Source organism: Amphiura filiformis, chromosome 20 (assembly GCF_039555335.1).
Source record: "Amphiura filiformis chromosome 20, Afil_fr2py, whole genome shotgun sequence".
In the NCBI taxonomy this organism is placed as follows: domain Eukaryota; kingdom Metazoa; phylum Echinodermata; class Ophiuroidea; order Amphilepidida; family Amphiuridae; genus Amphiura; species Amphiura filiformis.
This window is the reverse complement of record NC_092647.1, coordinates 54,703,036-54,727,510: the sequence shown is the minus strand read 5'-3', so window position 1 is coordinate 54,727,510 and position 24,475 is coordinate 54,703,036. Positions and strand designations below refer to the sequence as shown.

The 24,475-nt window shown below is 42.5% G+C and overlaps 1 protein-coding gene across 1 annotated transcript in view; it reads right to left on the bottom strand.

Annotated features, from left to right (window-relative positions):
- The window catches only part of LOC140142043 (poly(rC)-binding protein 2-like), a gene marked incomplete in the record, with an annotated part of 328,359 nt that overhangs the window by 159,498 nt on the left and 144,386 nt on the right, over positions 1 to 24,475 (bottom strand). The window contains 1 exon segment of the mRNA XM_072163966.1: positions 20,418 to 20,596.

Below are 24,475 nucleotides of genomic sequence, written 5' to 3'. Positions count from 1 at the left end.
TTAAAAAAAGAAGGGGAAACAAGATCATTACAAATATCTTTGGAACTTTATGACTGTATGCGATTCTTGGTTTAGAACCATTTAATTCAAGTCTTTTGTCTCATCCGGACTATTACAAAATCCCATTATTGTCATCACTAAAACCTGTCCCATAATCTTGCATAGACATCCATTTTTCAAATGCAATCCTCGTTAGCTTGTCAGATTGACGATATCGTATGAAAGGTTAAACAGCCTCCCAATCTGGCTGGAATACTGTCAGTTAATGTGCCTCAATTTCTTGCCTATTAAATTAGACATCTTCAAACTCATAAACAAACACCCACTACACATATCAATGGCAGCTATTAAACTTGGTTGGAAAGACTGGAACAGGTATCATTCAGCTATTCCGATTACTTCTTATACTCCCTCTGAATGATGGATTGCAACATTTCAGACTATGCTAGGAAGAATTAAACACTATGGATAGGCCTTAATGCATCATGGAATGTTATATATCCAGGAATCTTGGCATCATGAATCAGTGGTGGCGCCCACTGGGGGCATGGCAAATGCCCCCACCAGTCAGAAAACCCAAAATTACGTAAATTTCCAATTTTTGCTGCAATTTTCCGCAAAATTTGTTGATTCCCTCCCCATAAATTCACTTTGACCCCTCAATGCCCCCCTCCTCTATAATGACCACTCATAAACCATAAACTCAGCCATAGAAATCTTAAGTATACTGGATTACTGGTTGGTCTCATTTTGTGTGAATAGGTCAACAAAAGGGGCAGTTTAATGAAATGGGGGTGCTCACATAGGTCCTCCAACTCCTACCTGTAAACCCCACATCATTCTTGAACCTATTTTCGCTATATATTGATCTATGTCTAAAGTCTATGCTTTGAAGGGTGCAATGATAAAACATAGAATAGCCTATTTGGGACTGTCCAATGAGGTCATCAAACATTCGATCTTTTTGACATTTCGCTTAAAAGCTACTTAGTGTTAGAATGATGAAGAAATAAATTGCTCCTGGTATAAGATCATATCATTTAGTGCTACTGATCCTAATACATGTGGTGTGTGGCATAAGCCTTGACTTTAAAACCAAAACCTCAACTCGAACAGAGGTGTGAGTTCTGTTTTCAAGTGCATACATGAACGTTGCATCCAAAGGTTGTGATGTGATTGTTAATCAGATCAGGAACACACAGACAGCAGTTGCGCTGAAGTGATTGAGGATAGGAGAACAGAATATTAAGCAAATTATGTCGTTAGCTAACATTACTAATGTTCAGGTCAAGAAGAACAAACTGCAGGTGGACATATATTGAGAACATAATCCACTACATTATCAATATCTATATCACTGGCTTTACAAAGAAATTGGGTCAGTCTTAAATTAAAGGTGGAAATAACACAGAGCTATAAGTTGAATAGTTATGATAATATCCATGTTAATATAAAAAAAATCTTTTAATTTGTTCACCCAAATGACCATTATTTCACATTTAGGTGTCATTATTAGCTTATTGTATTTCTGTCTTTCTGCATTACCGTAATCTTGATTTCTTTTTTGCACCAAAATAGAGTACCTGTCATATCAAGTTAACATTTCAACCAAAATTTAATAAAATGGTAACTAAGTCCAATTCAATTTTCCAACCATGAGGAAGAATGTTTTGATCTATCATGAGCAAGCATTTCCCAAAATCCCAAATTTGGTCTGTACCCTCCAACATGGCCTCCTCCGCTGCAATTGGTCTGTATTCGTTTCGCCTTCAGCATTGGCGCTACACAGCCCCTCAGGCTGAAATTGATATCCTAGATCCAAATTTCATCAATGAAGAACTGAAAAGAAACTTATCCTCTCTCGTCCCAGGCCTGTCAGATTGAATCATACTGAGTGAATAACATGGCACACACCACTCAAAAAATTGAAAAACAAATCCATCCCATTTCTTAAATAACTTGATATAATTTCATCAATCTGGTGAACTGGTCTATTCCAGTTGAAATCCATATACCCTTAAAGGAAGACATGCCCTTAATCTCCCACACAGAGGGTGTAGATTTCGAATGGAATCACCCATTCAGGTTACCCCACTTGAACCCCCCCCCCCCCCACCCCCGGTGTGGAAGATTATAAGGTCATGTCTTTCACAGGGGGTGTATGGATTTCAACTGGAATAGCCCAATAATCCTGCATATATCTTAGCAAAGGGGTAGGATGAAACATCATAGCCCTGATTTATTTTGAATCTTTTATATATCATTCTTTTGTCATTTTGTTATTGACTAAGATCTTTGGTGTAGATAATAATTAGATATAAATTCCGCTTTGTGACCTAGAAAGCAAGGGATTGAACATAAACTTAATTGACTAAAACTAGGCTAGGATGACCAAAGTACAGTGTGTAGGTGTAAAAGTATGAAGAAAAAACATAAAGTATAAGGAGTCTTGCTTCTTTCATTAAAAAAATAATTAAAACTATTCACATCCACATAATGCCCTTCATTTATCATTGCATGTCAACTTAATGAAACTACAAATTATTCAACATGAAACAACTTCTGTTGTAAAAATAAGGGGCGAAGGCAACTGACCCTGCTTGTCATGCCACCCCTAAACATTCATTATGTAGGTTTCAATGGAATCAACAACAAACTTTTTTGAGTATTTATACAACACCCACTTTCAATGCATAAGTTGTGCACTTTAATCTCAGCATTTACATGACATACAATACAATTCTCCTGGCTGGCCCAGTGAGGCCTAAAAAATTGCTAATAAAAGGATTTAGAAAGGTGAAAATGCATAAAAAGGCTGTCTAACAAAACATAACTAAATTCAGTCAAACTCATCCCCAGTGTACACAGTTCAATACCGTAGGATTAAGTATTCATTGAAGCATGACCTGTTCACTAATGTCTTGATACTTTAGGTATACAATGACAAACTTATAGTTAGTGAACTTCGCTGGCAGTAGACAGGTTATTGGTACTATTTTACATGGAAATCTTTTGCGAAATTTTAAGCTTCACACCTTTTCAAACTTGTCACAAGTATGTGATTTTTTTATGCATGATCATGTTTATTAGATGTAAGTCTATTTATTTAGGTGTAAGTCTATATATCAAGTGTGTAAGTGTATAAATTAAGTGTATTAAAGCCTTAAATTTTAATTTTGTTATTCTGTATTCAAAATATTGAAATAATATTAGTGATAACTGCCGGGAAGGGTTGCTGTCCATTTTAAATTGAAATAGTAAGGTAAAGTGAAAGAAACCCCACTGATGATAATATGTCGAACTTTGCTCTGTTGACGTACAAAGAGAACACATTTGGCCGATTCCATTTAGGTGCAAGTTGGGATATGGGTAAACATTACAAATATGCAACAACAAAAAATCAGGTTTGAAAAAAATTAACCAATTTCATATTATAAGATCGTACATAATGGCTTTAAGTGTGTAAGTCTATTAAGTGTGTAGGTTTATTTTTTAGTGTTAGAGTCTTTTTTTTAGTCCAGTAAATCTATTTTAAGTGTGTAAGTCTATTTATTTAGTGTATAGGTCTATTTATTAAGTGTATTTAAGTCAATTTACTAAATGTGTAAGTCTATTCACTAAGTGTGTAAGTCAATGAAGAAAACATGAAATCATCAAAATTAAAAACGAGCACAAAATGATTCAATTACTCCCACAAAAATAATAAATTTGACAAGTATTTATCAAAATGGTGAATGGCATCAAATGTAGCACTTACAGGGACAAGGTCACCACCGAATATTATGCCACCTGACAAAAATGTGCGCTGTAGCAGAACTAAAAGCGACAACTTTTTGACATTACACCTACGTGTTGTTGTTATCAGGGGCTTCACAGGGCTAATATTTGTCTTATTTGTCATTTATAAACATTCAATAACAAATTGTTTACAAATAGCAGGTTGTACATGTAGAGCTGAAAACTTTTAAGATAACAAAAAGAAACCAGTGATTTATAGTGCGCTATGCACAGGTACAACGTCTAGACGTTGATCCACAAGCCCCAACACACTTTACAGGTTAGTTCACCTATTATGTGTTACTTACGACAACATTCCGATTTCTGAGAAAACACATTTCTTCAATATGTAAATTTTCCATTAAGACTGCAGTAAAGCAGTGCATCCCAAACTTTTCTGCCATGACCCAAATTTCATGAGAAAAAGATGGCACGATCCACAACATACAAAAGTTATTACTTACCAAAAGTAATGCGACATATGTGCCTGTTATTCCTGGAATCTAATTTGTGGACGCATATTTAAACCAATTTTGAATTTGACCTATTTTTATACCCGAGACCCAGACTTTTGGCCAAATTTAACATAATTTCACAAGAGTTTTACAAAATTTCAAAACAATTATGAAATTTGGGCTCCAATTGGGTGAAATAGACATTCACATTTTCTATACCAAAATTCTCTTCTTTTTATTTATTTTTCAATATTTTTTTTCTTTTCAGTAGACATCCATAGCATGACCTCCTGATGTACTGCTGAGGACTCTGTGTTTCTCTACCGAAGACAATTTGACCGAAATTCCTTCCCATAAGATAATAGCACATTGCATAACAACAAATACAGCTCGGAGGCTAATCCATCTCATTTCTTATGCAATGCACTTATTCTATAGTGGGAAAGATTTTGGTCAAACTGACATTTGGTAATTAAACCACTGGAAATTAACAATTCCTGTCAATGCTGAACTTTCATGCTCTTTAATAACCTATGGTGCCAAAAGGGGGCAGCATACACTGCCAAAGGTAGAGATTATGACACAATTTCATCATGTGGCAAGTTGAAATGGTTGATATACAGTCATACTCCTCTGCAGTGGCGGCGCCAGGAAATATTTTTCAGGGGGGGGGGGCATTAGGGGGGCAAAGTGAATTTCAGGGGGGGCAAAAGCAACAAATTTTGCACAAAATTACCGCAAAAAGTGGATATTTTTGTAATTTTGGGGTTTTTCTGGGGGGCAAGAGTTCTGACTGGGGAATTTGCAAACCTTAAATGGTCTATATACATGTTGCGAGCGCAGCGAGCAGGAAAATTTGCATATTTAAGCTTTTCCGTACGGTTTTCCTAAGCCTTTTCAGAGCATTTTATTTAAAAGACGCCCCAAGAATGTGTGCCAAAAATCACTTGCCCCCCTCTCGGCTTGCCAAAATTGCTTGCCCCCCCTTTGACTCGCCAAAATATCTTGCCCCCCCAATTTTACCCTCCCCAGGGCTCATAATTATTGCACAACCCACCTTGGTCTGGGACGGACATTTTAAAAATGAATTTAGAAGAGCAGCAACGACATCACTTGCAATACATTCCAGATGTTAAATCTACATCATATGCAAAATTTGAGGAAATTCGCACGAGTCCGTGTTATTTTAGGGCCATTTGTCTATAACTGGTCTTTACATATAGCCCTATGGAGAGAGTACCCGTTGAGGGCGCTATAACCCCCATTTTAGGAACAAAAATGTGATTTTAAAAAAACGGACTTGTGCGAATTTTCTAAAATTTTCAGGGTATGTAGTATGAACATGTAGAAATATAATCAAGTAGTTGCTCTACCTGCTCTTCTCCGAAAAAATTAAAAGTCCTATACCTCAATGATAATGAAACCTAGGTGAACCCCTAATGCATGTAGCCAGGGGTTGCAGGGAGGAACGTACTGCAACATCATCAAGTCCTACAGTAAAGTCTACTTTTCTGAGCACAAATAATTAAATGTGTCGGAGTGTCCAAAGTTTATAGCAACATTAAAAAAGACAACTTCCTAGGTTAAAAATGGGCCAAATTTCCATAAAAAGACCACTCATTTCATCATGCCCGGCCCGTATCCTCCTCCCCTCAAAGTGAGAGAGAGCAACAGTTTAAAATATCTACAGCCAACTAAACTGACTCAATAGAGGTAATCAAGGATAAGATGGGGGAACATCAAAATTCAGATCCCCACAACCCCCTTCTGCAGTGGCGGCACCAAGAATTAATATGTAATTTTTGGCATCCTCTAATTTGCATATTTGCATAATTAAATTAAATTAGCACAAAACGCATATTGATCAGTGTACTTGGCCCTACTCAATTAATCTATTGAAAGCATGCTTAGAGCATTTCCTAATTTCCATCCTCATATACCAACTTAATTGTCACTAGTCAGTCAACCTGTTAAATATGATTTGCCTTTCCAAAAGTCATGTTTAACGCCAGCAACAGCTTAACATCCTACCCATACATATGTCACATAAAAACAATTACATATCTATCATTCTTTCTCGATTTGCAATTTTATTCGAACACTGAGCGAGGGCACTTCGCAATGTCAGTGACTCCCCACAGGCTGTTGAACCAATTGTGCTATAAACGTCACCTTGAGGACAATGTATTGTTCAACCAACCACACTGAATAGTAGCTTCCAACAGGTTGCAAAATGCCAACAAAACTAAGCACTGCGTCTATTGTTTGCGCTTCCATACGGTGTTTTCAGTCCGCGAAATAGTTACGATCATTTGCGGAGTTCAAGGCTATTTACAAAACAGGTCGTATATGTGGCATAAGATTGCATTGTATTTAGTCTGGTTCTATTTTATGCATGAATTTTCTTTTTCTTCTTTAGAGGTTTGTATTAGCTTATATTATTGTGTACTGCAATACTTTGTGCATGTACCTTTTGCAATACCTACAGCCAGAATTATAATATCATATCTCATCTTTTTTGTTTTGTGTGCATTTCATACATATACAATCGGCATTTGTTCACTTTTTTACTGCTGTAGCATATGTACTGGACAAAATGAACAGAAATGGGGTCCTGATTGGCATAATGAATCAAGTCATGAACAGGGGGAGTGCTAGAACAAAGCGCTCCAGAGTCTGCAGGGACCCCCAAAGTATGGGGTCCGTAGTAGAGTTTGGCGAGTCAGAGTTGTACAAATGCAGCATAAATAGTATGTCTGCGGTAGAACTAGATTGAAAAGCTAGGGGTCTGCAGGGACCCCTGAACTCGCAGAAAATTTTGAAATAAGGGGTCCGAACTGTATTTTGGCGAGTACGGGACCCCAAAAAGCAGCCAAGCGCTACTCATGAAATTTCAGCACATAATTTGAGTTACCAAAGCTCATATCCAAAACATATTTATAAGTATGACATCACACTGATAAATGTACCTGAGAGAATAAGAGTATAAGATCCCAAGTTATGCGAATATGAAAGTGATGTACCTACCTGTACCTTCCGGAGTTCAACACTATAGGGATCTATTGGTGGCTTTATTTGTCGATAAAAGGGGGTCATTCAGTGGCAGCTCCAAGAAAATGGGGGTCATTATGTGTGGAAATACTAAAAATTGGGTGTCGTTCACCATGAAAATTACTTTTTGTGCAAAATGAAAACTTGGCCAAAATTTGCCATTTTGAAGCTAAAATTGCTACAAAAATGTAAAAAAAATCTGAAGTGTGCAAAAATGGAAGATTTGATGTAAATTTCTAAAAAAGGGGGTCATTGGGTGTAGGCTGATGAACTAATGGGGTCATTGGGTGGCAGATTTGCTGGAAAAAGGGGGGGGTCTATTGACAGGCACACGACGTGTGCCAATATATGCGAGTGCCCTTTATATGCACAATACTGACAAATAAATGTAGACGGACTGCAAATGAGAGTATAAATAAATAAGCTTTAAGTAAAATTAGCATTTGATATACAGATTTTGTATGCATCTATCTTTGCAGGTGGAAAAGTGAATGCCAAGGCCATCGCAAAAGGAAATGCTTTTATTATAGCAGTCTGATTGACTCCAGTGCTATGCCAAAAGCTATACTGTCCCTCTATTCACAACATTCAATTCTAAATAACCAGTTGTTCCTTTGGATTCGGTACATGTTCATCCGCTATTGAGAGACCGCAAAATTAATATATTAAATACATGTGTCACTGTGAAGTTTTCAATTCAACAAGAATACACCTGCTAAATGCAAACTGATGAAATCGGAATTGCACCAGCATTTATGCCTAAAACACAAAACCCCACCCTCTTCAAGCATGTTCAGTGTCCATATTTTTTAGGATATGCTCCAAAATACATCTTTTATTGACTTAAAAATTACAAATATTCTGAGAATCTGTGAGTTTGAAGGATTAGCTTGACACCAAAATCTCTAAATCACCAAAATGTGAGTTAAAGAGGTAGCTCCACTAGAGGGAGTGAACCAAACCTGCCTGGTTATCAAATTAATCAGTGTCAAGGATATCTCTGAATTTAACAGGTGGTAATTGATGTTTTAATGTTATTGCATTAATTAGCACCTGTCAAATTCAGAGATAACCTATTCACTGATTAATTTGATAACCAGGCAGGTTCGGTTCATTCCAGAAGAACTGCTCTGGCGGGGCTTCCTCTTTAATAAGGCTTTCTGGTTCTCAACCCTCGATATGAAGATAAACCCATGGCCAAGCCAACCATTTTGATGTCACAACAAAATAACAAATTCATGTTACACCTCAAAGGACTGACAACTTGAATCAATTCAATCCCCTTTATTTTTATGACACATAGAAGATGAGAGATGAAGAGATGAAGTGAACATCTAAACAAGAAACAATACCATTGAGACTTAAAACAAGAATGTAAATTGAGAAAATGATAACAAAATCTACAGCACCTAAACAAAACGACTTAGCTTTTCAAATTGAAATAAAATAGTGAAACCAATTTCTTTCCAATGCAGTGCTTTTTTTATGCTAAACCCATAGATACTACAACATTTGGAACCATGAATGCTTATGCAAACTCTCTCGTATTATTCTAAGCCCCAGCTAGTGGCAAGAGGCTGTAGTCCAACCATGTAAGACACCCGTTTCCACTTACTTTTAAAACACAGAAAAGTGGAACCATCCATTATTGGGCTTCTGACAGGTGGTTCACAGTGTTGAGATGGTTCAGTGTACGATAAAAAGTACAAAGAAGGTCTGATCTAGTCAGACTACATTGAGGTTTCCTATTATACAGGTAGTTTACAGAGCTGTGAAAGCTGATAGAATTTCTAATCTAATTTACTTTCAACTATATTGAATTGGCAACTTTGAATAAAATTTCATATGCTATGGATTGGCCCAAGTTCAGGGCCACGACTGGGGAACAGCTTGAATGGGCTTTCAACTCGTGAACATTATGTTAATGCTGGATTTGGAATGATTATTCCCTTTCTCACAATGCTGACCATTGTATCCTGTTTAATATAGCATCATGTGACTGTATAATGTGAAATTAACAAACAGCAAGTGGCACTGGCATTTAGGTCAAAGTGTCCTTTGGTGAACTATGACCTTTGCACCTCAGTCCCACCTTTATCATACAGGCTGTATCAAATTGATTGTTATCCATCCTTTTTTATGTTTTATAAAACTAGACTCTTCCAAAGGCAGCATTGGATCCACTTGAAATGACCATTGCAGAGTGCAGATTCGTAATTACAAAGTACAAAATAGTCCCAAACAGAAATGTTTGGTAGACTCATAACCGGTGCGATCTTACCTTTCCGATGTTGATTAAGATACTTCTTGCATCGATCCCGAGATGCGGAAAAAACCAATAGTCATTTTGTCCCACATAAATGAATAAATAACAAAAAACCCCCGATCACCCGGTGGACTCACCCAAAAGGTGACGTCACACCATATGATCGCCCCTTATCCGACTTGGGATCCCCTACTCGGACCAAACTTGTAGGGGTGGCGGGGTCGGGATAATCAACATCGGAAAGGTAAGATCGCACCGGTTATGAGTCTACCAAACATTTCTGTTTGGGACTAGACTCAGTACACCGTCGATCTTACCGTTCGATGTTGATTAAGATACTTCTTGCATCAACATCTGAAAGATCGATCTAGCAAGTAACCGACGGATGGAGGTACAAGATTGGTCAGCATCTGATCAGGGATCGGGAGCGGTAACGATGGTTTTCAGCGAGGTCAGAAAATATTTTCCCCAACGGTCGGGAAACAAAAAGACCACGCGATCACAGACATAAACCTCCTTACTTAATAAGTTTGGTGGTTAAGAATAGCGACACTGGTTCTTACCATGCTGAGTATTCTGTATAGTCTGAAAACCTGGTACCCGTACACCACCGTATTATGATCGCCGAACAATGTCCCGGTAAACCTCCGCCCGTCTCTGATTACTAACGTATCACGGAAGTATCGTAGAGAAGGGCGAAGGTGGCTTCCGGGACACCGCCTGCTAGATCTCCTCAAGGGACAACCGAACGGTATACCCAAGATGATGAGATAGCTTCGTGTCGAGTGGGTCGTGGGGCGCGAAACCTTCGCGATCCCCGGACCCCACCAACACCTGGACCAGCCATTGCGACAGCGGCTGGACCGAAAGGCTCTGTAAGGGTGATGAATGCGGTCGTGAGTCCCTCGCAAGGCTTGTGCTCGGAAGAAATAGTGCTGCAGCGCCTTATCGGACACCCCAGCCTATCTTTGGCTTCAGCCGAACCTTGCCCAACCCTGGGGATTGGAGAGGGGCGAATGTCGGTATGCACCGCGCCCGTTCGTAGTCACGAGAACAGAGCGCCAAACAGTGTCGCTCCAGTGTTTGTGAACACGGAAGCTAACCTCGAGACCGTGTGCAACTCAGCACCGCCGTCCGAAGCCAACGCCAAACCGGAAAGCCATCTTGAGAGTTACGTATTTAAGCGCCGCTTTTGACGGAAGGTCAAAAGGGTGACCCTTAAAGTAATCTAAGACTGTGTTGGGATCCCTTAGGAGGATCACTTTCCTTTTTAGTAGACACTCGCTGAACATACCGTCGAGGCGTAGACTAATAAGGTAACCATCGGCTATGATAGTCGACCCGTCTCAAACCTCGGTGAATGGAGAGGACAGCTGACTTATAGCTGGCCCCAGTGGCCCGCTGAAGTCTTGCTTGGAACTTTTCTGTCAGAAACTCCGGAACTAGCAGCACAGAGGCTCTAGCGGAGAGCTATTTGTCTCATTGCACCAAGCGTAGTATGGAGCCAGACTCTGGCTATACGTGACGGAGGGTAGACTTCCGTCTAGCCCCGGCGATGAGAAAAACAGCTTCTGATGAAAAGTATCCCTCCGCTGCGTGTTCCTGGTAAGGGCCATGCAGCTAACTGCAGGTGCTCTAGTGATAGACTGGGTACCTCCGCTCCGGGCATCCGGTGTAGATCTGGGCCCTCGCCGTATGCCAGCGGCCTGGCCGCTAGCAGAATGACAATGCAGTCTTCCCACCCGATCTTGGCCACCACCCTCATGAGTAGTGAGATCGGAGGGACTGCATAAGCTGTCATCCTCCCCAGTCTATGGACAGAGCGTCCACGGTGAATGCTTGGGGTCCGCGACCCTTGAGCAGTACACCGGCAGTGGATGATTGCGATGAGATGCGAACAGATCTTTCGAGGGGTGGTACATCCCTTGAAGATCGTCTGAGCGACCTGCGAGCAAGGGACCATTCTGCTGGTCCCGACACCCTTCCTCGTGACAGATTGTGCGTGAGGATGCTGGTGACGCCCGCGATGTGTATCGCTCTCGCCGTAATCTGCCTGAACTTGCACCACCCTATCAGGTGTCGTGCATGCAGGCTCAATCGTGGTGGCCCGGAGTCCCCTTGTCTGTTGGGGTAGGCTACCACGGTTGTGTTATCCGTCAGGACAACGGTATGTGATTCCACGATCACCTCCTCGTAAGCGAGGGAGGTTGATGTGAAACTCTGTCTCTATGGCCCCCATAGGCCCGAGACGGAGTCTCAGTGATGTGGACCCCCAGCCCGTTTTGGCGCTATGGTCGTCACTCGTGACATACCGGGGTGCAGGAAACCTGACACCCTGGGTCAAATTGGGCTGATGGGTCCACCACCAGAGTTCCTCTCGCGCGATCTCCGACAAACGGAACCGCGAGGATATTGGTGACGACTGGGCCTGCAAGCAGGCTAGAAGGTGTAGTTGGTAAGCCTAACGTAGAAACGCGGCAGTACAGTACGAGGTCTACCATACTGGCCATTAGGCCTACCACCTTCATCCATGCCACAGCGGGTTTTGCCGAGACTCGCCAAGAGTCAGGCACACCGCACCATGTTAAATCACCCGCTGGGTGAGAGCACCGCGAACCCCTCCGTGAGGGTGATCTGGGCCCCTACAAATAGTGGTGTCTGCGTCGGGACCACGCTGGACTTTTTGAGCTGATCAAAAATCCAGGGTCCCGCACCCTGGACTATCAACCCCATGAGACCCGTAGTCTTCAGTGGAGTGCGTCCAGATATGAGCCAAACGTCCAGGTAGCAACTGATGTTGACACCCCTGTGCTTCAGGTACGCTGCCACCGCTCTGACCAAGAGTGTTAAACACCCTGGGAGAGATGGACAGGCGGATGGCGGTATCAAAACTGGTAATTTTGATCCCGTACCTAGAAGCGCAGATGCCTCCGATCTTGAGAGGCGATTGGCATATGCAGATAGGCGTCCGAGAGATCTAGCGATGCTGTTCCCATGCCCATGGGGCAGGCTAGCACCGAGGCGAGAGTCCCCATTCTGAACCTCTTGGGCCTGAAGAACGTGTTCAACAGCCTGCGGTTCGGATGGGGCTCCTGTCGCCGTCTTCCTTGGAGCCAATGGCTCCAAGATCACCCGTAGAACGGGGGTAGACCGGGACAATCGCCCGCTTCGTGAGAAGCTGTGTGATCCCTGTCAGTAGTGCCCGACGCTGGGGGCCGTCTGGCGGCACTACTGTGGACCTCTGAAATGTGCAGACGAATGTGGGGAGACTGGGTTGCCAGTCTGTAACCCCCACTCACCACTGACCATACCCAGGCGCCCAAAGAGATGGTTTCCCACCTCTGGGTGAAAGCCATAAGCGGTCAGTCCACTGGGAGATCCCCTGTGGAAAAACCGCTGAGCCCCCCAGGAATGCTCTGCCTAGCTTCCCTTGGAAGAGCGCTTGCTCTTCTTCGGGGCTTGCCAGCTGTTCCTGTGCTACCCTTGCGCCTCCCAGAAATGGGTGCTGCAGAGGTAGTGGGCTCGGGTACTGTTGGTGGTGCACGGCCTGCTGAAGTCGGAGCTCCTACCCATGGTAAGGGCAGTTTCCGACCTCTTCAGAGTGCTCCCGTTGGTAGCTTCTTTGCACGGTCCTCCACCGTGGCGCAGAAGCATCCAAAGAGAAAAGGACCCTGCCTTTCCATCGCGTTGAGCGATTGGAGTGGCAGGCCCCTCCCCGGCGCTGAGTGGACACCCTATGGGCTAGGCCCATGGAGCTCTCGTTGAGGCTAGCTGTTAGCACCGCTAATAGGCTCACCTCATGGAAGAGCTCAGATGTTGTCTGGCGTGATACGCTTGACGACATCTGGGTCCCTCTCGGATCCCCTCAGGTAGGTCCCGTGGTCCTCCCGCGTTACACGCAGAGGAAGCGTGCAAGCACGCGGCGTCATAGCTCTACTGAGCTCGACAGCCCTCCGATATCTACCCGTGAGGTTTGCCGGGAATGAGAGTGCAGGCGTCCCCTGTGAGGAAGCAGCAGCTGAGCATCCGACTGAAAGGATCCCTGGTCCTCCTCCATGGACTCCCCCTTAGGGGGTGTCCGGAGGAAGATCAGTGCTGTTGCTCCCCTCGCGGGGCAGAGGGGGAAGGAGATTGTAGTGATGTCACTACCGGACTCAGCTTCCGACTCCTTTCCCTCGCCCACAGTATCCGTATCATGCTCCGATGATGACGGTAACTGAGGACGGGCATCTGAAAGCGGGTAAGAAGGCATAACCACTGTGTGGCTCGCCGACTACCTGCCAGCAGAAGAGGGAGTAGTCCCGCAAGACCCTGAGGTATCCGCCATGGCACCACTGGGTCCGCATGCTCTCGCAGCCGTCGTCCCTAGCGCTTAGCAGCATCGGGCCTACCCTGATCAAGATCTGGGTTAGCCCCATGCCGGCTGGCCTGGTCAACAGCTGATGTTGGTACTGCGTGGCCATCGCTAGGCGACACTTGCCCCGGTGCTAGGCCGTGGAAGAAACACCCTGCGGCGGGTACCACGGGGCATACCCAGCCGGCAGCTGACCCTGAAAGGATCCGCCACCAGGGTAACCCCATGGTACTGCAGTACCAGCACCGCCTCCCCCCCCCTTGTTGCCACAGAGACTGTGGCGACTAAAGCGGTGCTGCGGTACCGGTGCGGTATCAGCGTGGGTACCCGTGAGGGTTCCCAACTGTGGACCGCTGTACCCTCGCCACACTGCGTTCCCTGTTTGGGGGATCAAGCTGTGTGCTGGCGTGGTACCGGCGCGGTACTAGCATGGGTACCCGTGAGGGTTCCCGGTTGTGTACCGCTGTATGCGTGGTTCCAGCGTAGGTGCCCGTGAGGGCTCCCGGGCTGTGTACCACTGTACCCATGCCTCACTGCGTTCCCCGCAAGGGGATCAAGCCGTGTGTATGGGTACCCGCTATACCGGCTGTCCCTTGGCTAGAGGGAGCTTGCCTAGTACCACGGGTAGCTGAGCGTGCATACCCTCGATCAATCACCTCGCCACCTGAATAGGCAGCGTCAATCAATGGAGCTATGCCCTGTTGATTTGACAGTGATCGATCAAGAGAGGGTAATTGACCCATTGACGGTAATGGATCACCCACGCTCCGCTGGCTCTCGAGGACATAAGTGGGTTGTTGATCAGCTAGGCTGTTCAAGCTACTTACTGTACCCTCTAGAGCTTCGCCCAAGGTCGCTGTGTGTGGCGGACCACTCACGGCAGCTATGGGCGGGTGCATAGCGGCTACCACTGAAGTCAAGCCGTGGCTCGCCTTTGTAGCTGCCACCGAATGCACCTGGGTCGCTGTCCCGTGAGAGACTGCGAGCCCAACCCCTGAATAATCGCCAGCCAGTCCCTGTGGACAGCCAGCAGCTATTCTAGGGCCCAGGGTATCACTCGGCGGTCCCGCCATGGAACGCTGCCGTGTGACAACCCCAGTTGGTTCTGCTAAGACTACACCCACAGCGCGTTAGCAGCGGTATCGTCTCTGCTGAACCCATGCATGCTAGGGTTCAACCCAGGCAAGCCCGGGTACCTTTGCATGCTGCCCGTCGCTGGCTACTACTGTGGCTGTTTGAGCCCGTAGATATGCCTGCAACAGACGGGTGTCCTCCTGCTAAAAACCCGTGAGGATTTTCGCTAGAGGACTGGTATCCTCCTGCTACAAAACCCGCTAGGGTTTTCGCTGGTGTTTACCGCTCTGCTGCCTGCTACTTTGCTCCGACGTATAGTCAGTGCTTTCGCTGGCTGCTGAGCCTTTGACGCGCTTAGCAGTCCCGAAGGAACTGCCTGCTTGTCCGGGACCGGAGCCCCTTAAGCAGACCTGCCATGACCCATAGGGGCTGTCACAGCAGAATCTACCGTGTCGACTGGTATCCTCCTGCTGCAAAACCCGCTGGGTTTTCGCTGGTGGTTACCGCTCTGCTGCCTGCTACTTTGCTCCGACGTATAGTCAGTGCTTTTCGCTGGCTGCTGAGCCTTTGGACGCGCTTAGCAGTCCCGAAGGAACCGCCTGCTTGTCCGGGACCGGAGCCCCTTAAGCAGACCTGCCATGACCCATAGGGGCTGTCACAGCAGAATCCACCGTGTCGACCTTACCAGTGCCCTTGGTAGATTTCTTCTTCGTCTTATGGCGATGACGGAGCCTATCCCAATCGTCAAGCTGGAACTCGGAGAGTCCTAAGCAAAAGAAAGACATCTAGAAGATCGTGAGCACTCCCTGTGGGTGAAACAGAGCGGGTGTGGGTCCCGCTCCGTCACCAGGGAAGGGCAAGCCCGACAGGGCCGAGGCGAAGCGAGGAGAAAGGGAGGGGGCACTACCCCCCCAACACGCGACTCAAGCCCAGTAAGCAAACCTGAGCACGGAGGCTGGTCGCTAACGTTAGTGGTAAAGTAAGGACTGGCTAACTTTATTACTAAAATGTCAGACGGGTCCCTACCAATCCCCACCGTATGAATATCTGATTAACTCGTCTTTATTGGACGGTAATGAAGACATAACGATAGAGTAATCACCCTAACATAGCAACAATAACCTACCGTACATGAAATACAATGTGTATGTACAAACATCTATTGTAACTTACAGGCTGCAATGGTTGTTTTACGTGGGAAACAAAATGAATGGCGTCAACGAGCGGCCATTTTGAATTGCTCGTGTGTCCCGTATACCAACGGAGGCACGATATGTAGCTAAGTTTTGGATCGTTTTTGTCACTTTTTCGCCAGAAAATGCCGTCAAAACTATCCTCAGCGAACAATACCGGTTTGGTTTTACCTAAGGTGTGAAACTACAACCGTATATCTCGCCTTTGGTCGAGAAATTGATACACAGTGCTATGAACAATCGATAGGCACGTCTGTGTCAGTCGGAGACCAAGGAGGATAAGGGACGATCATATGGTGTGACGTCACCTTTTGGGTGAGTCCACCGGGGGATCGGGGGGTTTTTGTTATTTATTCATTTATGTGGGACAAAATGACGATTGGTTTTTCCGCATCTCGGGATCGATGCAAGAAGTATCTTAATCAACATCGGAAACGGTAAGATCGACCGGTGTACTGAGTCTCTGATAATTTCAAGCAGATCCAATGGTGTGTTTGGAAGAAGCAGACTTTTTGCTGGCCACTGCTCAAGCAGTGAAGAACTGGTGGTTAACTTTTTGAACAAGTTCATTAGGAATGTTGATATCAACTGTGAATTTTGTTCATTTTGAACAATTCAAGTAAAAAGCGAAGTTGGTTTACTCACGTTTAGTGACGTTTCACCACTACACTAGTGGCTTCTTCAGACTGGCCAGTCTGATGAAGCCACTAGTGTAGTGGTGAAACGTCACTAAAACGTGAGTAAACCAACTTCGTTTTTACTTGGAATTGTTCAAAATGAACAAAATTCACAGTTGGTGTCCTAACTAATTCACAGGACTCCCAAAACATGAAAAAGGAAACCCAGAAGACCTACACTGATATTCTCAAGCAAGATACTGGCCTAGAAGCTGCAGACCTTGGGACAGCATTGCAAGACAGCGTGGAAAGCCATTGCAACTCAAGGACACAACTTACCTCAGCAATTAACCCCCTGAGCACTACCTGCCGATCTAACAATGCCTCTGATTGGTCAATAACATGATTCACTTCACTTTATTCACCAATCAGAATGGAGCTTTGCAAATAATTCACCCCAATTTTATTTGCATGGTGAAATTATTGTAACAATGTTGCTGATTGGTCCAATTGATAATGAAAACTTCTTTTTGGCCAATCGGCAGGTAGTTCTCATGGGTTAAGTAAGAGTACAGACACCGAGGAACAGTCTAAAAGATTGTCAGAATGAACCACTCCTATTGACAAAAACTGTACCAATATGTTTAAAAACTGATTTCTGATGGCGCGTACGAAATTAGCCAACAAACGATGCTAAATAGGACACAAACGTGACAGGCTTCCCAAAATAAATGCAAAATTGGAAATTTTCACGCTACATTTATTTTCATGTTTTTCGCGTTCCAGCAGCTACTGCAAAAATAACAACACACAAAATTCTTTTTATGTTGGTCAATTTAAGGAAGCTTAGAATCGTAAATTGAAGAACAACAAGTGAAACAGTTCAAAATTGGTAAAACGTAAAAAATTAATCACACCAAACTGTGCACTTGTACAGTTTGTCAAATACCAACCCCTTGTACCTTCCACCGATTGCTCCAATTCCCTCCCTGTTGAATTAAGCCCCCTGACTGCCCCATCAGCTCTCCACTAATAGAGCATTCTAAAAGGGTTACCGTGGGTTACCTTGAGGGCTTTCAAATTCGGCAAATACGCCAGCAGATGACAGACACAGTGATCTCAGAGAAGATATCTTACACTTCCCACAATGCAGTTCTTTCATTTCAAATTTCTGTATTGATTTGCAATCCAGTGCAACATGGGTCGAATGGTGACAAAAAGTATCTCAATGAACAGAGCACATCCATATCTTGCAATATATGTTCATTTCTTGACTATCAACCCATGTTAAGCCAGTATATTCTCAATATAAAACTGAAGTATAGGAGTGTCATTTGATGAAATGGGACGATGCACAATGTTGCAAAGTATTCTGGGAAGGTTAAGATATCCTCTCTAAGCGATCTATTCCAAGTGAACATTTTGACCTCTGTGTCTGGTATTCCATCATGAAAACTCACTGATCCCATCGCTGGCTCACCCAAGAATGGATTTAAAAGTATTTCCATGTGGGGCGAGGCTTTTTGGTGAAGATTTTCTCGATATTTCTCTCTCTTTTTTTTTCAAATAGAAGATGGAATCACCAGCTGCTGACTTTCAATACTTTGGGCTCATTTCCAAATCACACCACTTCTTTCCCCAACTAAAAACATGAATGTGAAAATCAGGTGACACAGACAAATTTGGAACACATCTTAAAGTAACATTAATTTGCAATTTCAATTTCTATGCAAACTTTCTAGCGCTTACAGCTGACCCCGCCCTAAAGTACCTCATGACCTGCCTTAATCCTACATTTCACGGTGCAACAGCCTTTCTATGTGTAGAAAGGTGCAGTGAAATGATAATGTAATTTTATAAAACCTGCTCTCAAATATAGCAGTGGTCATGTGACTAACCTAGCCCGAGTCGTATCCCCATGCATCTTTCATCTACTTTTAAGTCCTTAAGCTTTCTTACTCGACCATTTTCTTCCTCTTAACATTTCAAAAACACATTCTGTATCTAATAACTAACAACATTCCACAAACCTGCCAACACAAAACGACAAGTGAAAAACTACTTAATTTCTTGTGAACTTCACAAGTTCATAAACCGTTTTGCCTGTAGCCATTGAGTTGGCTGAATAAAGTCTGAATAGTCTCAACAATCAGCGTTTGATGCCGCAGCACACACCTGTTATTATTGGTAGATGGGAACTAAGGCGATATGGTATTAGGTATACAATGCTACGTATGGTCTTTACCGGATTTTTAATCTTTCTCAGATTGGTGGAGAGGCCCAAATACGGGCATTCCCATGGTTTTATATTTGAACATTTAAGGACAGTTTATATTGATTCTTAGATAATACTAGGAATAAAACTCTTTTTTTCCATTTAGATAAATCTCTATCTGTACTGTCGCTATCATCGAGTCGGCATGGTAAAAAAAACAGATTGGGAGAGACCTAAATACCGGCATTTCCATGGTTTTATATTTGAACATTTAAGGACAGTTAAATACCGATTCTTAGATAATTCTGGGAATAAAACTCTCTTTTCTATTTAGATAAATCTCCATCTCTAGTCTCTACTGTCGCTATCATCGAGTCGGCATGGTAAAAAACACAGATTGGGAGAGACCTAAATACCGGCATTTCCATGGTTTTATATTTCAACATTTAAGGACAGTTAAATACTGATTCTTAGATAATTCTGGGAATAAAACTCTCTTTCTATTTAGATAAATCTCCATCTCTAGTCTCTACTGTCGCTATCATCGAGTCGGCATGGTAAAAACACAGATTGGGAGAGACCAAAATACCGGCATTTCCATGGTTTTATATTTGAACATTTAAGGACAGTTAAATACCGATTCTTAAGATAATTCTAGGAATAAAACTCTTTTTCTATTCAGATAAATCTCCATCTCTAGTCTCTACTGTCGCTATCATCGAGTCGGCATGGTAACAAACATCACTCCAACTGGATAATGTGAAGGAAACCATTCATCTCAATTTGAAAACAAATGTTAACTGAAAGTGTTTACAATTGAATTAGTTCTAAGTTGTCTTTGCTTGTCAAGTGTCAGCAACCAATCGGTGCTGAAGAAGTGATGCTTGGATGGGCCACGAAAATTCCACAATAAAGTTACTTGTGGGAAATATTAAAATTTACACACAAAAATTTCTTTAATACTATCCTTTTATGAAAATGCTCTTAATTAAGTTAAAGTAATCTTATCTATGGCTCTGCCCACCTTGCACTCTAAGCATACAATTACTGCACCTGCATAGAACATTAATATCTTATATTTCATTACAGGTATTTTGCGATAGCAATACCACAAAATGCAAAACTAATAATGATATCATTTGATGCTTATTTCATCCTGAACACACTGGGTGGATGGTCATACTTTAAGCAGATGAAAATCATCTTGTGAAACCAAGAACAACCTGTCCACTGCCTACTCAATAAAAAAACACCAAAAACACCACATGACGCTGTCTATATTAAATCTCCATTTGCTTGCTTAGTTGAATCCCTGCGGAGGATGATGCGGCACAAATGACAAAAATCTCACCTGCTTCACGCCAAAGTTTTCATCTTGTCCTTTCCTCCAAGCTTAAATTGCATTATAAACTTACCTTTATTGATAGGCTGGCTGCAGGGTACCTGACCACCACTAGCACTCATCCAGGGATGATTTCGCTAAGACCAAATAGCTGGGCAATTCACTAAATCTTGTCTTGATCATAAACCACCAATAACTCTGCTCCTTTTTTACGGTATGGGTGTTGCCAGTTTAATATTTTGTGTTCAGTTACTGAAAAGAGAAAAAGGAAATCACATGATTGTAAATTTAGTCGTGATCACAAGGGATGCGGTACTAAATTTGTGATAAAATTGCTCAATATGGCAACAATTCTGTTGATGGATAAAACTGATGAGGCATAAGTTTGTTGAAAAAGATTGCTATGATTTTGCAATTGCAACAAGTTTAATAATAATGTTTTCTCATACAGATTTTTAGGAGAAGGTTTAAACTAATTTTGAGTGACGAAACAATTACTGGGGGCACTGTTTTGCACCAAATTATTATCTCTTTTTAGCTAAATGCTACAAAAAAATTGGAAATTAATAAAATACTTTATCTCATTAGTTTTGCTGACATGCTCCGGATTTATTGGAATTGGAAAGTTAGCCCATATTATTGGATGATGGAACTATACTAATGTCTGAGTATACAATACATCACATAGAAAAGAAACACTGAAAGTAGCAATATTTGACAAAAATTCCCCCCAAAATTCTGCAGAATCTTCCCTCACAGATACTAGTACTAGTATTGGAATACATAAAAACCAGTCTCTCAGCCTAATTTAGAAGTCCATTCCGTTCACTGGTATTCACACTCAGGTAAGCCAGACTGTGTGAGAGACTAGCATGACTTCCGTCACACCTGTTAGTCCACAGTAATCCATCACAGACCGGTGTTAGACACCTGAGGCGATTCAAAATCAAATCGTGTTTGTCCTAGCTGATTGCCTCACCAACCACCTGACCAGGGATAGCGCGAACTCAAAAATTTAAAGGGTCCAATCGATTTTTTCCATGCAAAATCCATATTTAAGGAGTCCAAGAGTCCACAAAATAACTTGATCACAAAATATGTTGGTTTTAGTATGGCAAAGGATTTACATAATTTAAGCTTTCGTGCATCGTAAAATTTAAGGTGTCCATGAAGTTTTGATCAGACCTGTTGGTCAATTTCGACTTGTAATTTAAGGGGTCCAAACCAAAGAAAAAAAAGTAAGGGGTCCCAGGATGTGCAGATGCGCAAGAAGGCATCCTCTGCACCTGACCAACGACAAACATTACGGACTGAGCAGGCGCAGTTTCCAAAACATAAATGATTCATTTCCAGGTTTTCAAAAGAACTTTAAATTTTGTAATCAAACATAGGTGTTATGTGGAACATGAGTCACAGGACAGGTGAGCTATTGAAGTCTAGCATGGAAATTATAGCACCATGGTTTGTGAAGGGATACCATGCAAGTCCTACTTTACATGCTCCATTAGCCAGTGGTGGCACCAGGATTTATGGGGAGTGTGGAATCTCTTATCGTGTGTGTGTATTTAGGGAGGGCTGGGGGCACGAGCCCCCCAGAATAAAAGAAGGGGGCAAAAAAAAAGAAGGGGCGACAGAAGATAAAGGGGCGGCAAGAAGAATTAGTAAAGAAAAAAGGGTGAGACAGAAGGGGCTATAAAGAAGACTTATTAATGAAAAAGAGCAGTAAATTATGTAAAACAAATGTAACTCTACCTTTTTGGTGACCAACAGGGTCACATCTCGAGGCGGTGGGGGTCAGTGTTTACTCAGAGGCTGTATGGCGCAATTTTGGCCCAGTGAAAATAATATTTGGCGCACACAAATTTGCAATGCTCTATTTCAATTAGTCAAATTTGATGAAATACTGAGCCAAAATTAGGCAAATTTTTTGGGAAATGCTTCATTTGGCGCACCCAAATTCCAGAGAGAGTAAACACTGGGGGTAATAGGAGGGTGTCATGTAATGTGAATTACACCCTACCTACACTGCACTAGCATTGCAGGTAATTTTCTTATAGATGGGTCACAGAGGATTGAGTGAGTTTTGGCCTGAAACTGTTCTTTGATTTGAGCCTTTTTTTCATGAAATCCACAAATTGTAGCTGTAATGACAACACTTATCTCAAAAAAGCAAAAAAACATTGCTGTCTTGAAATTTTAGCATTAATGACTGCCTTCCTTTGTTAATAGAAACAATGTTTTGTATGCGCTTTGCCACGGTCATTACTATAAGAACTCCAAACGCAAAGACACAAAAATGGAGTTTCATGCACAATACTTTTGATAACATTCCTTTTGCTATTGGCTGAAATTTGTAATAACAAAACCTTGTAACAACATATCATATCTTATCCTATATGTGACCATCCAGCACAATTGAGCCCTGAAGTCGCCAATCATCATTTTTGAGATATTCAACCAAAATATTCTGCTTGAAATTAGCTTGATGTATATCATGTCTATATAGTACTTGACATTAAAGTAGTGAAAATCAATAAAACAGTCAATAATTCCTTTGTTTCCTATTGTTTATTGTTAAGTTCAATGGAGCATATCTCAATAGTGGCACTGGAGACATCCGGGCTCAGTTGTGGTGGATGGTCACATAAACACATATATATTAGATTTTGTCACTTTCAATTTTTAAAATAAGGTGACTGTAGGTTTATTGTTGCAGATAGAGACAGACATGGTTTTGACAATATAAAGCCTGGTTTGCTAGCTACAAAATCAGTACAAAATCTCAATATCACCGGAAAGTGAGATACAAGGTTTTGTCATTACAGCAACGAAATAATACATACATAATTTATTTCTTTTTCATTATTTTTCCTCTCAAGTTCAAATAATCATTCATGAACACAGACTATAAGAAAACAGACAAAATGTTCACTCTCATCTGATGAGCATGCCCCTGAATTGACACGCAGCCTTCTGGAAATGGGCTATTCCAGAAAATACACACTAAAAACTACGGGGTTATATTTTCCGTGGTCATTTTGAATTGACCACGTTTGGGGTTGTTTTGACCCCGTAAGGGGGTTGTACTGTTTTAATTTGACCACATTCACGAGGTCATTTTAACCACGACGAACGTGGTCAAAAACTTCGGGGTCATTTTTCCGATACTGTCGCGCATTGATATCAGTTTCAATGTTCAGCTTTGAAAATCTCAATTCATAAATGAGTTTAAACATGAGCTGCAATTAATGTTTTTTGATTATTAAATATAGCTAATTTTTTGACCGACGTTGCCCAATTTTACAACTTTAAAATAACTTGCATTTCGGAACTATTTGCACGTACGGTGTGCATCGGCTTCCCGCGTCACATCAGCGCCATATTTATTCTGATTTTGCAGCTCAGCGGATTGTCGTGTGTCTGCATGATGGAATATGAAAAGTTACTTGGGAAAGTGGGACTGCAAGGATGCAAGGATAGCCTCGTGTCTATGAACGCAGATTCGGACAATTTCATGCTGTCGTGGCCGGATGTCTTGTCTGCAGTTGTTATAAGCTTACATCAATGATATCATGTAAGCTTATAATCTGTGAACTGTCATGAGGCGTGTCAGTGTGATACACAGATGCATTAGGCCTATGTATAAATTTGCTGCTTATGTAATGCTAGTGTGCAGAGACACACTTATGTCCTGGTGGGACCAGCAATACCATCCATCGCATCATACTAAAAAATCCAAACAACCCCTAAATGTGGTTATTGAGTAACCCTATTATAAGCAACCCTTTCAAATGGGTCATTTCATTTGACCCCGAAATGTTGTTATATTTTGACCCCAATGGGGTTACATTTTGACCAAAATACGTGGTCATTGAAATGACCACAGCCAATGGGGTCACTATTGAATAACCCAAATAAGGCAACCCTTTTTTAATTGACCCCGAAATATGGTAATATTTTGACCCCAATGGGGTTACTATTTGACCCAAATACGTAGTCATTGCAATGACCCTGATCAATGGGGTCAAAATGACCCGTCCGTGGTATGGTGTTTAGTTGATAACTATGCTGGGGTCAAAAATGACCCCCGTTTGGGTCATTTTTTGACCCCGTAGTTTTAAGTGTGTAGAT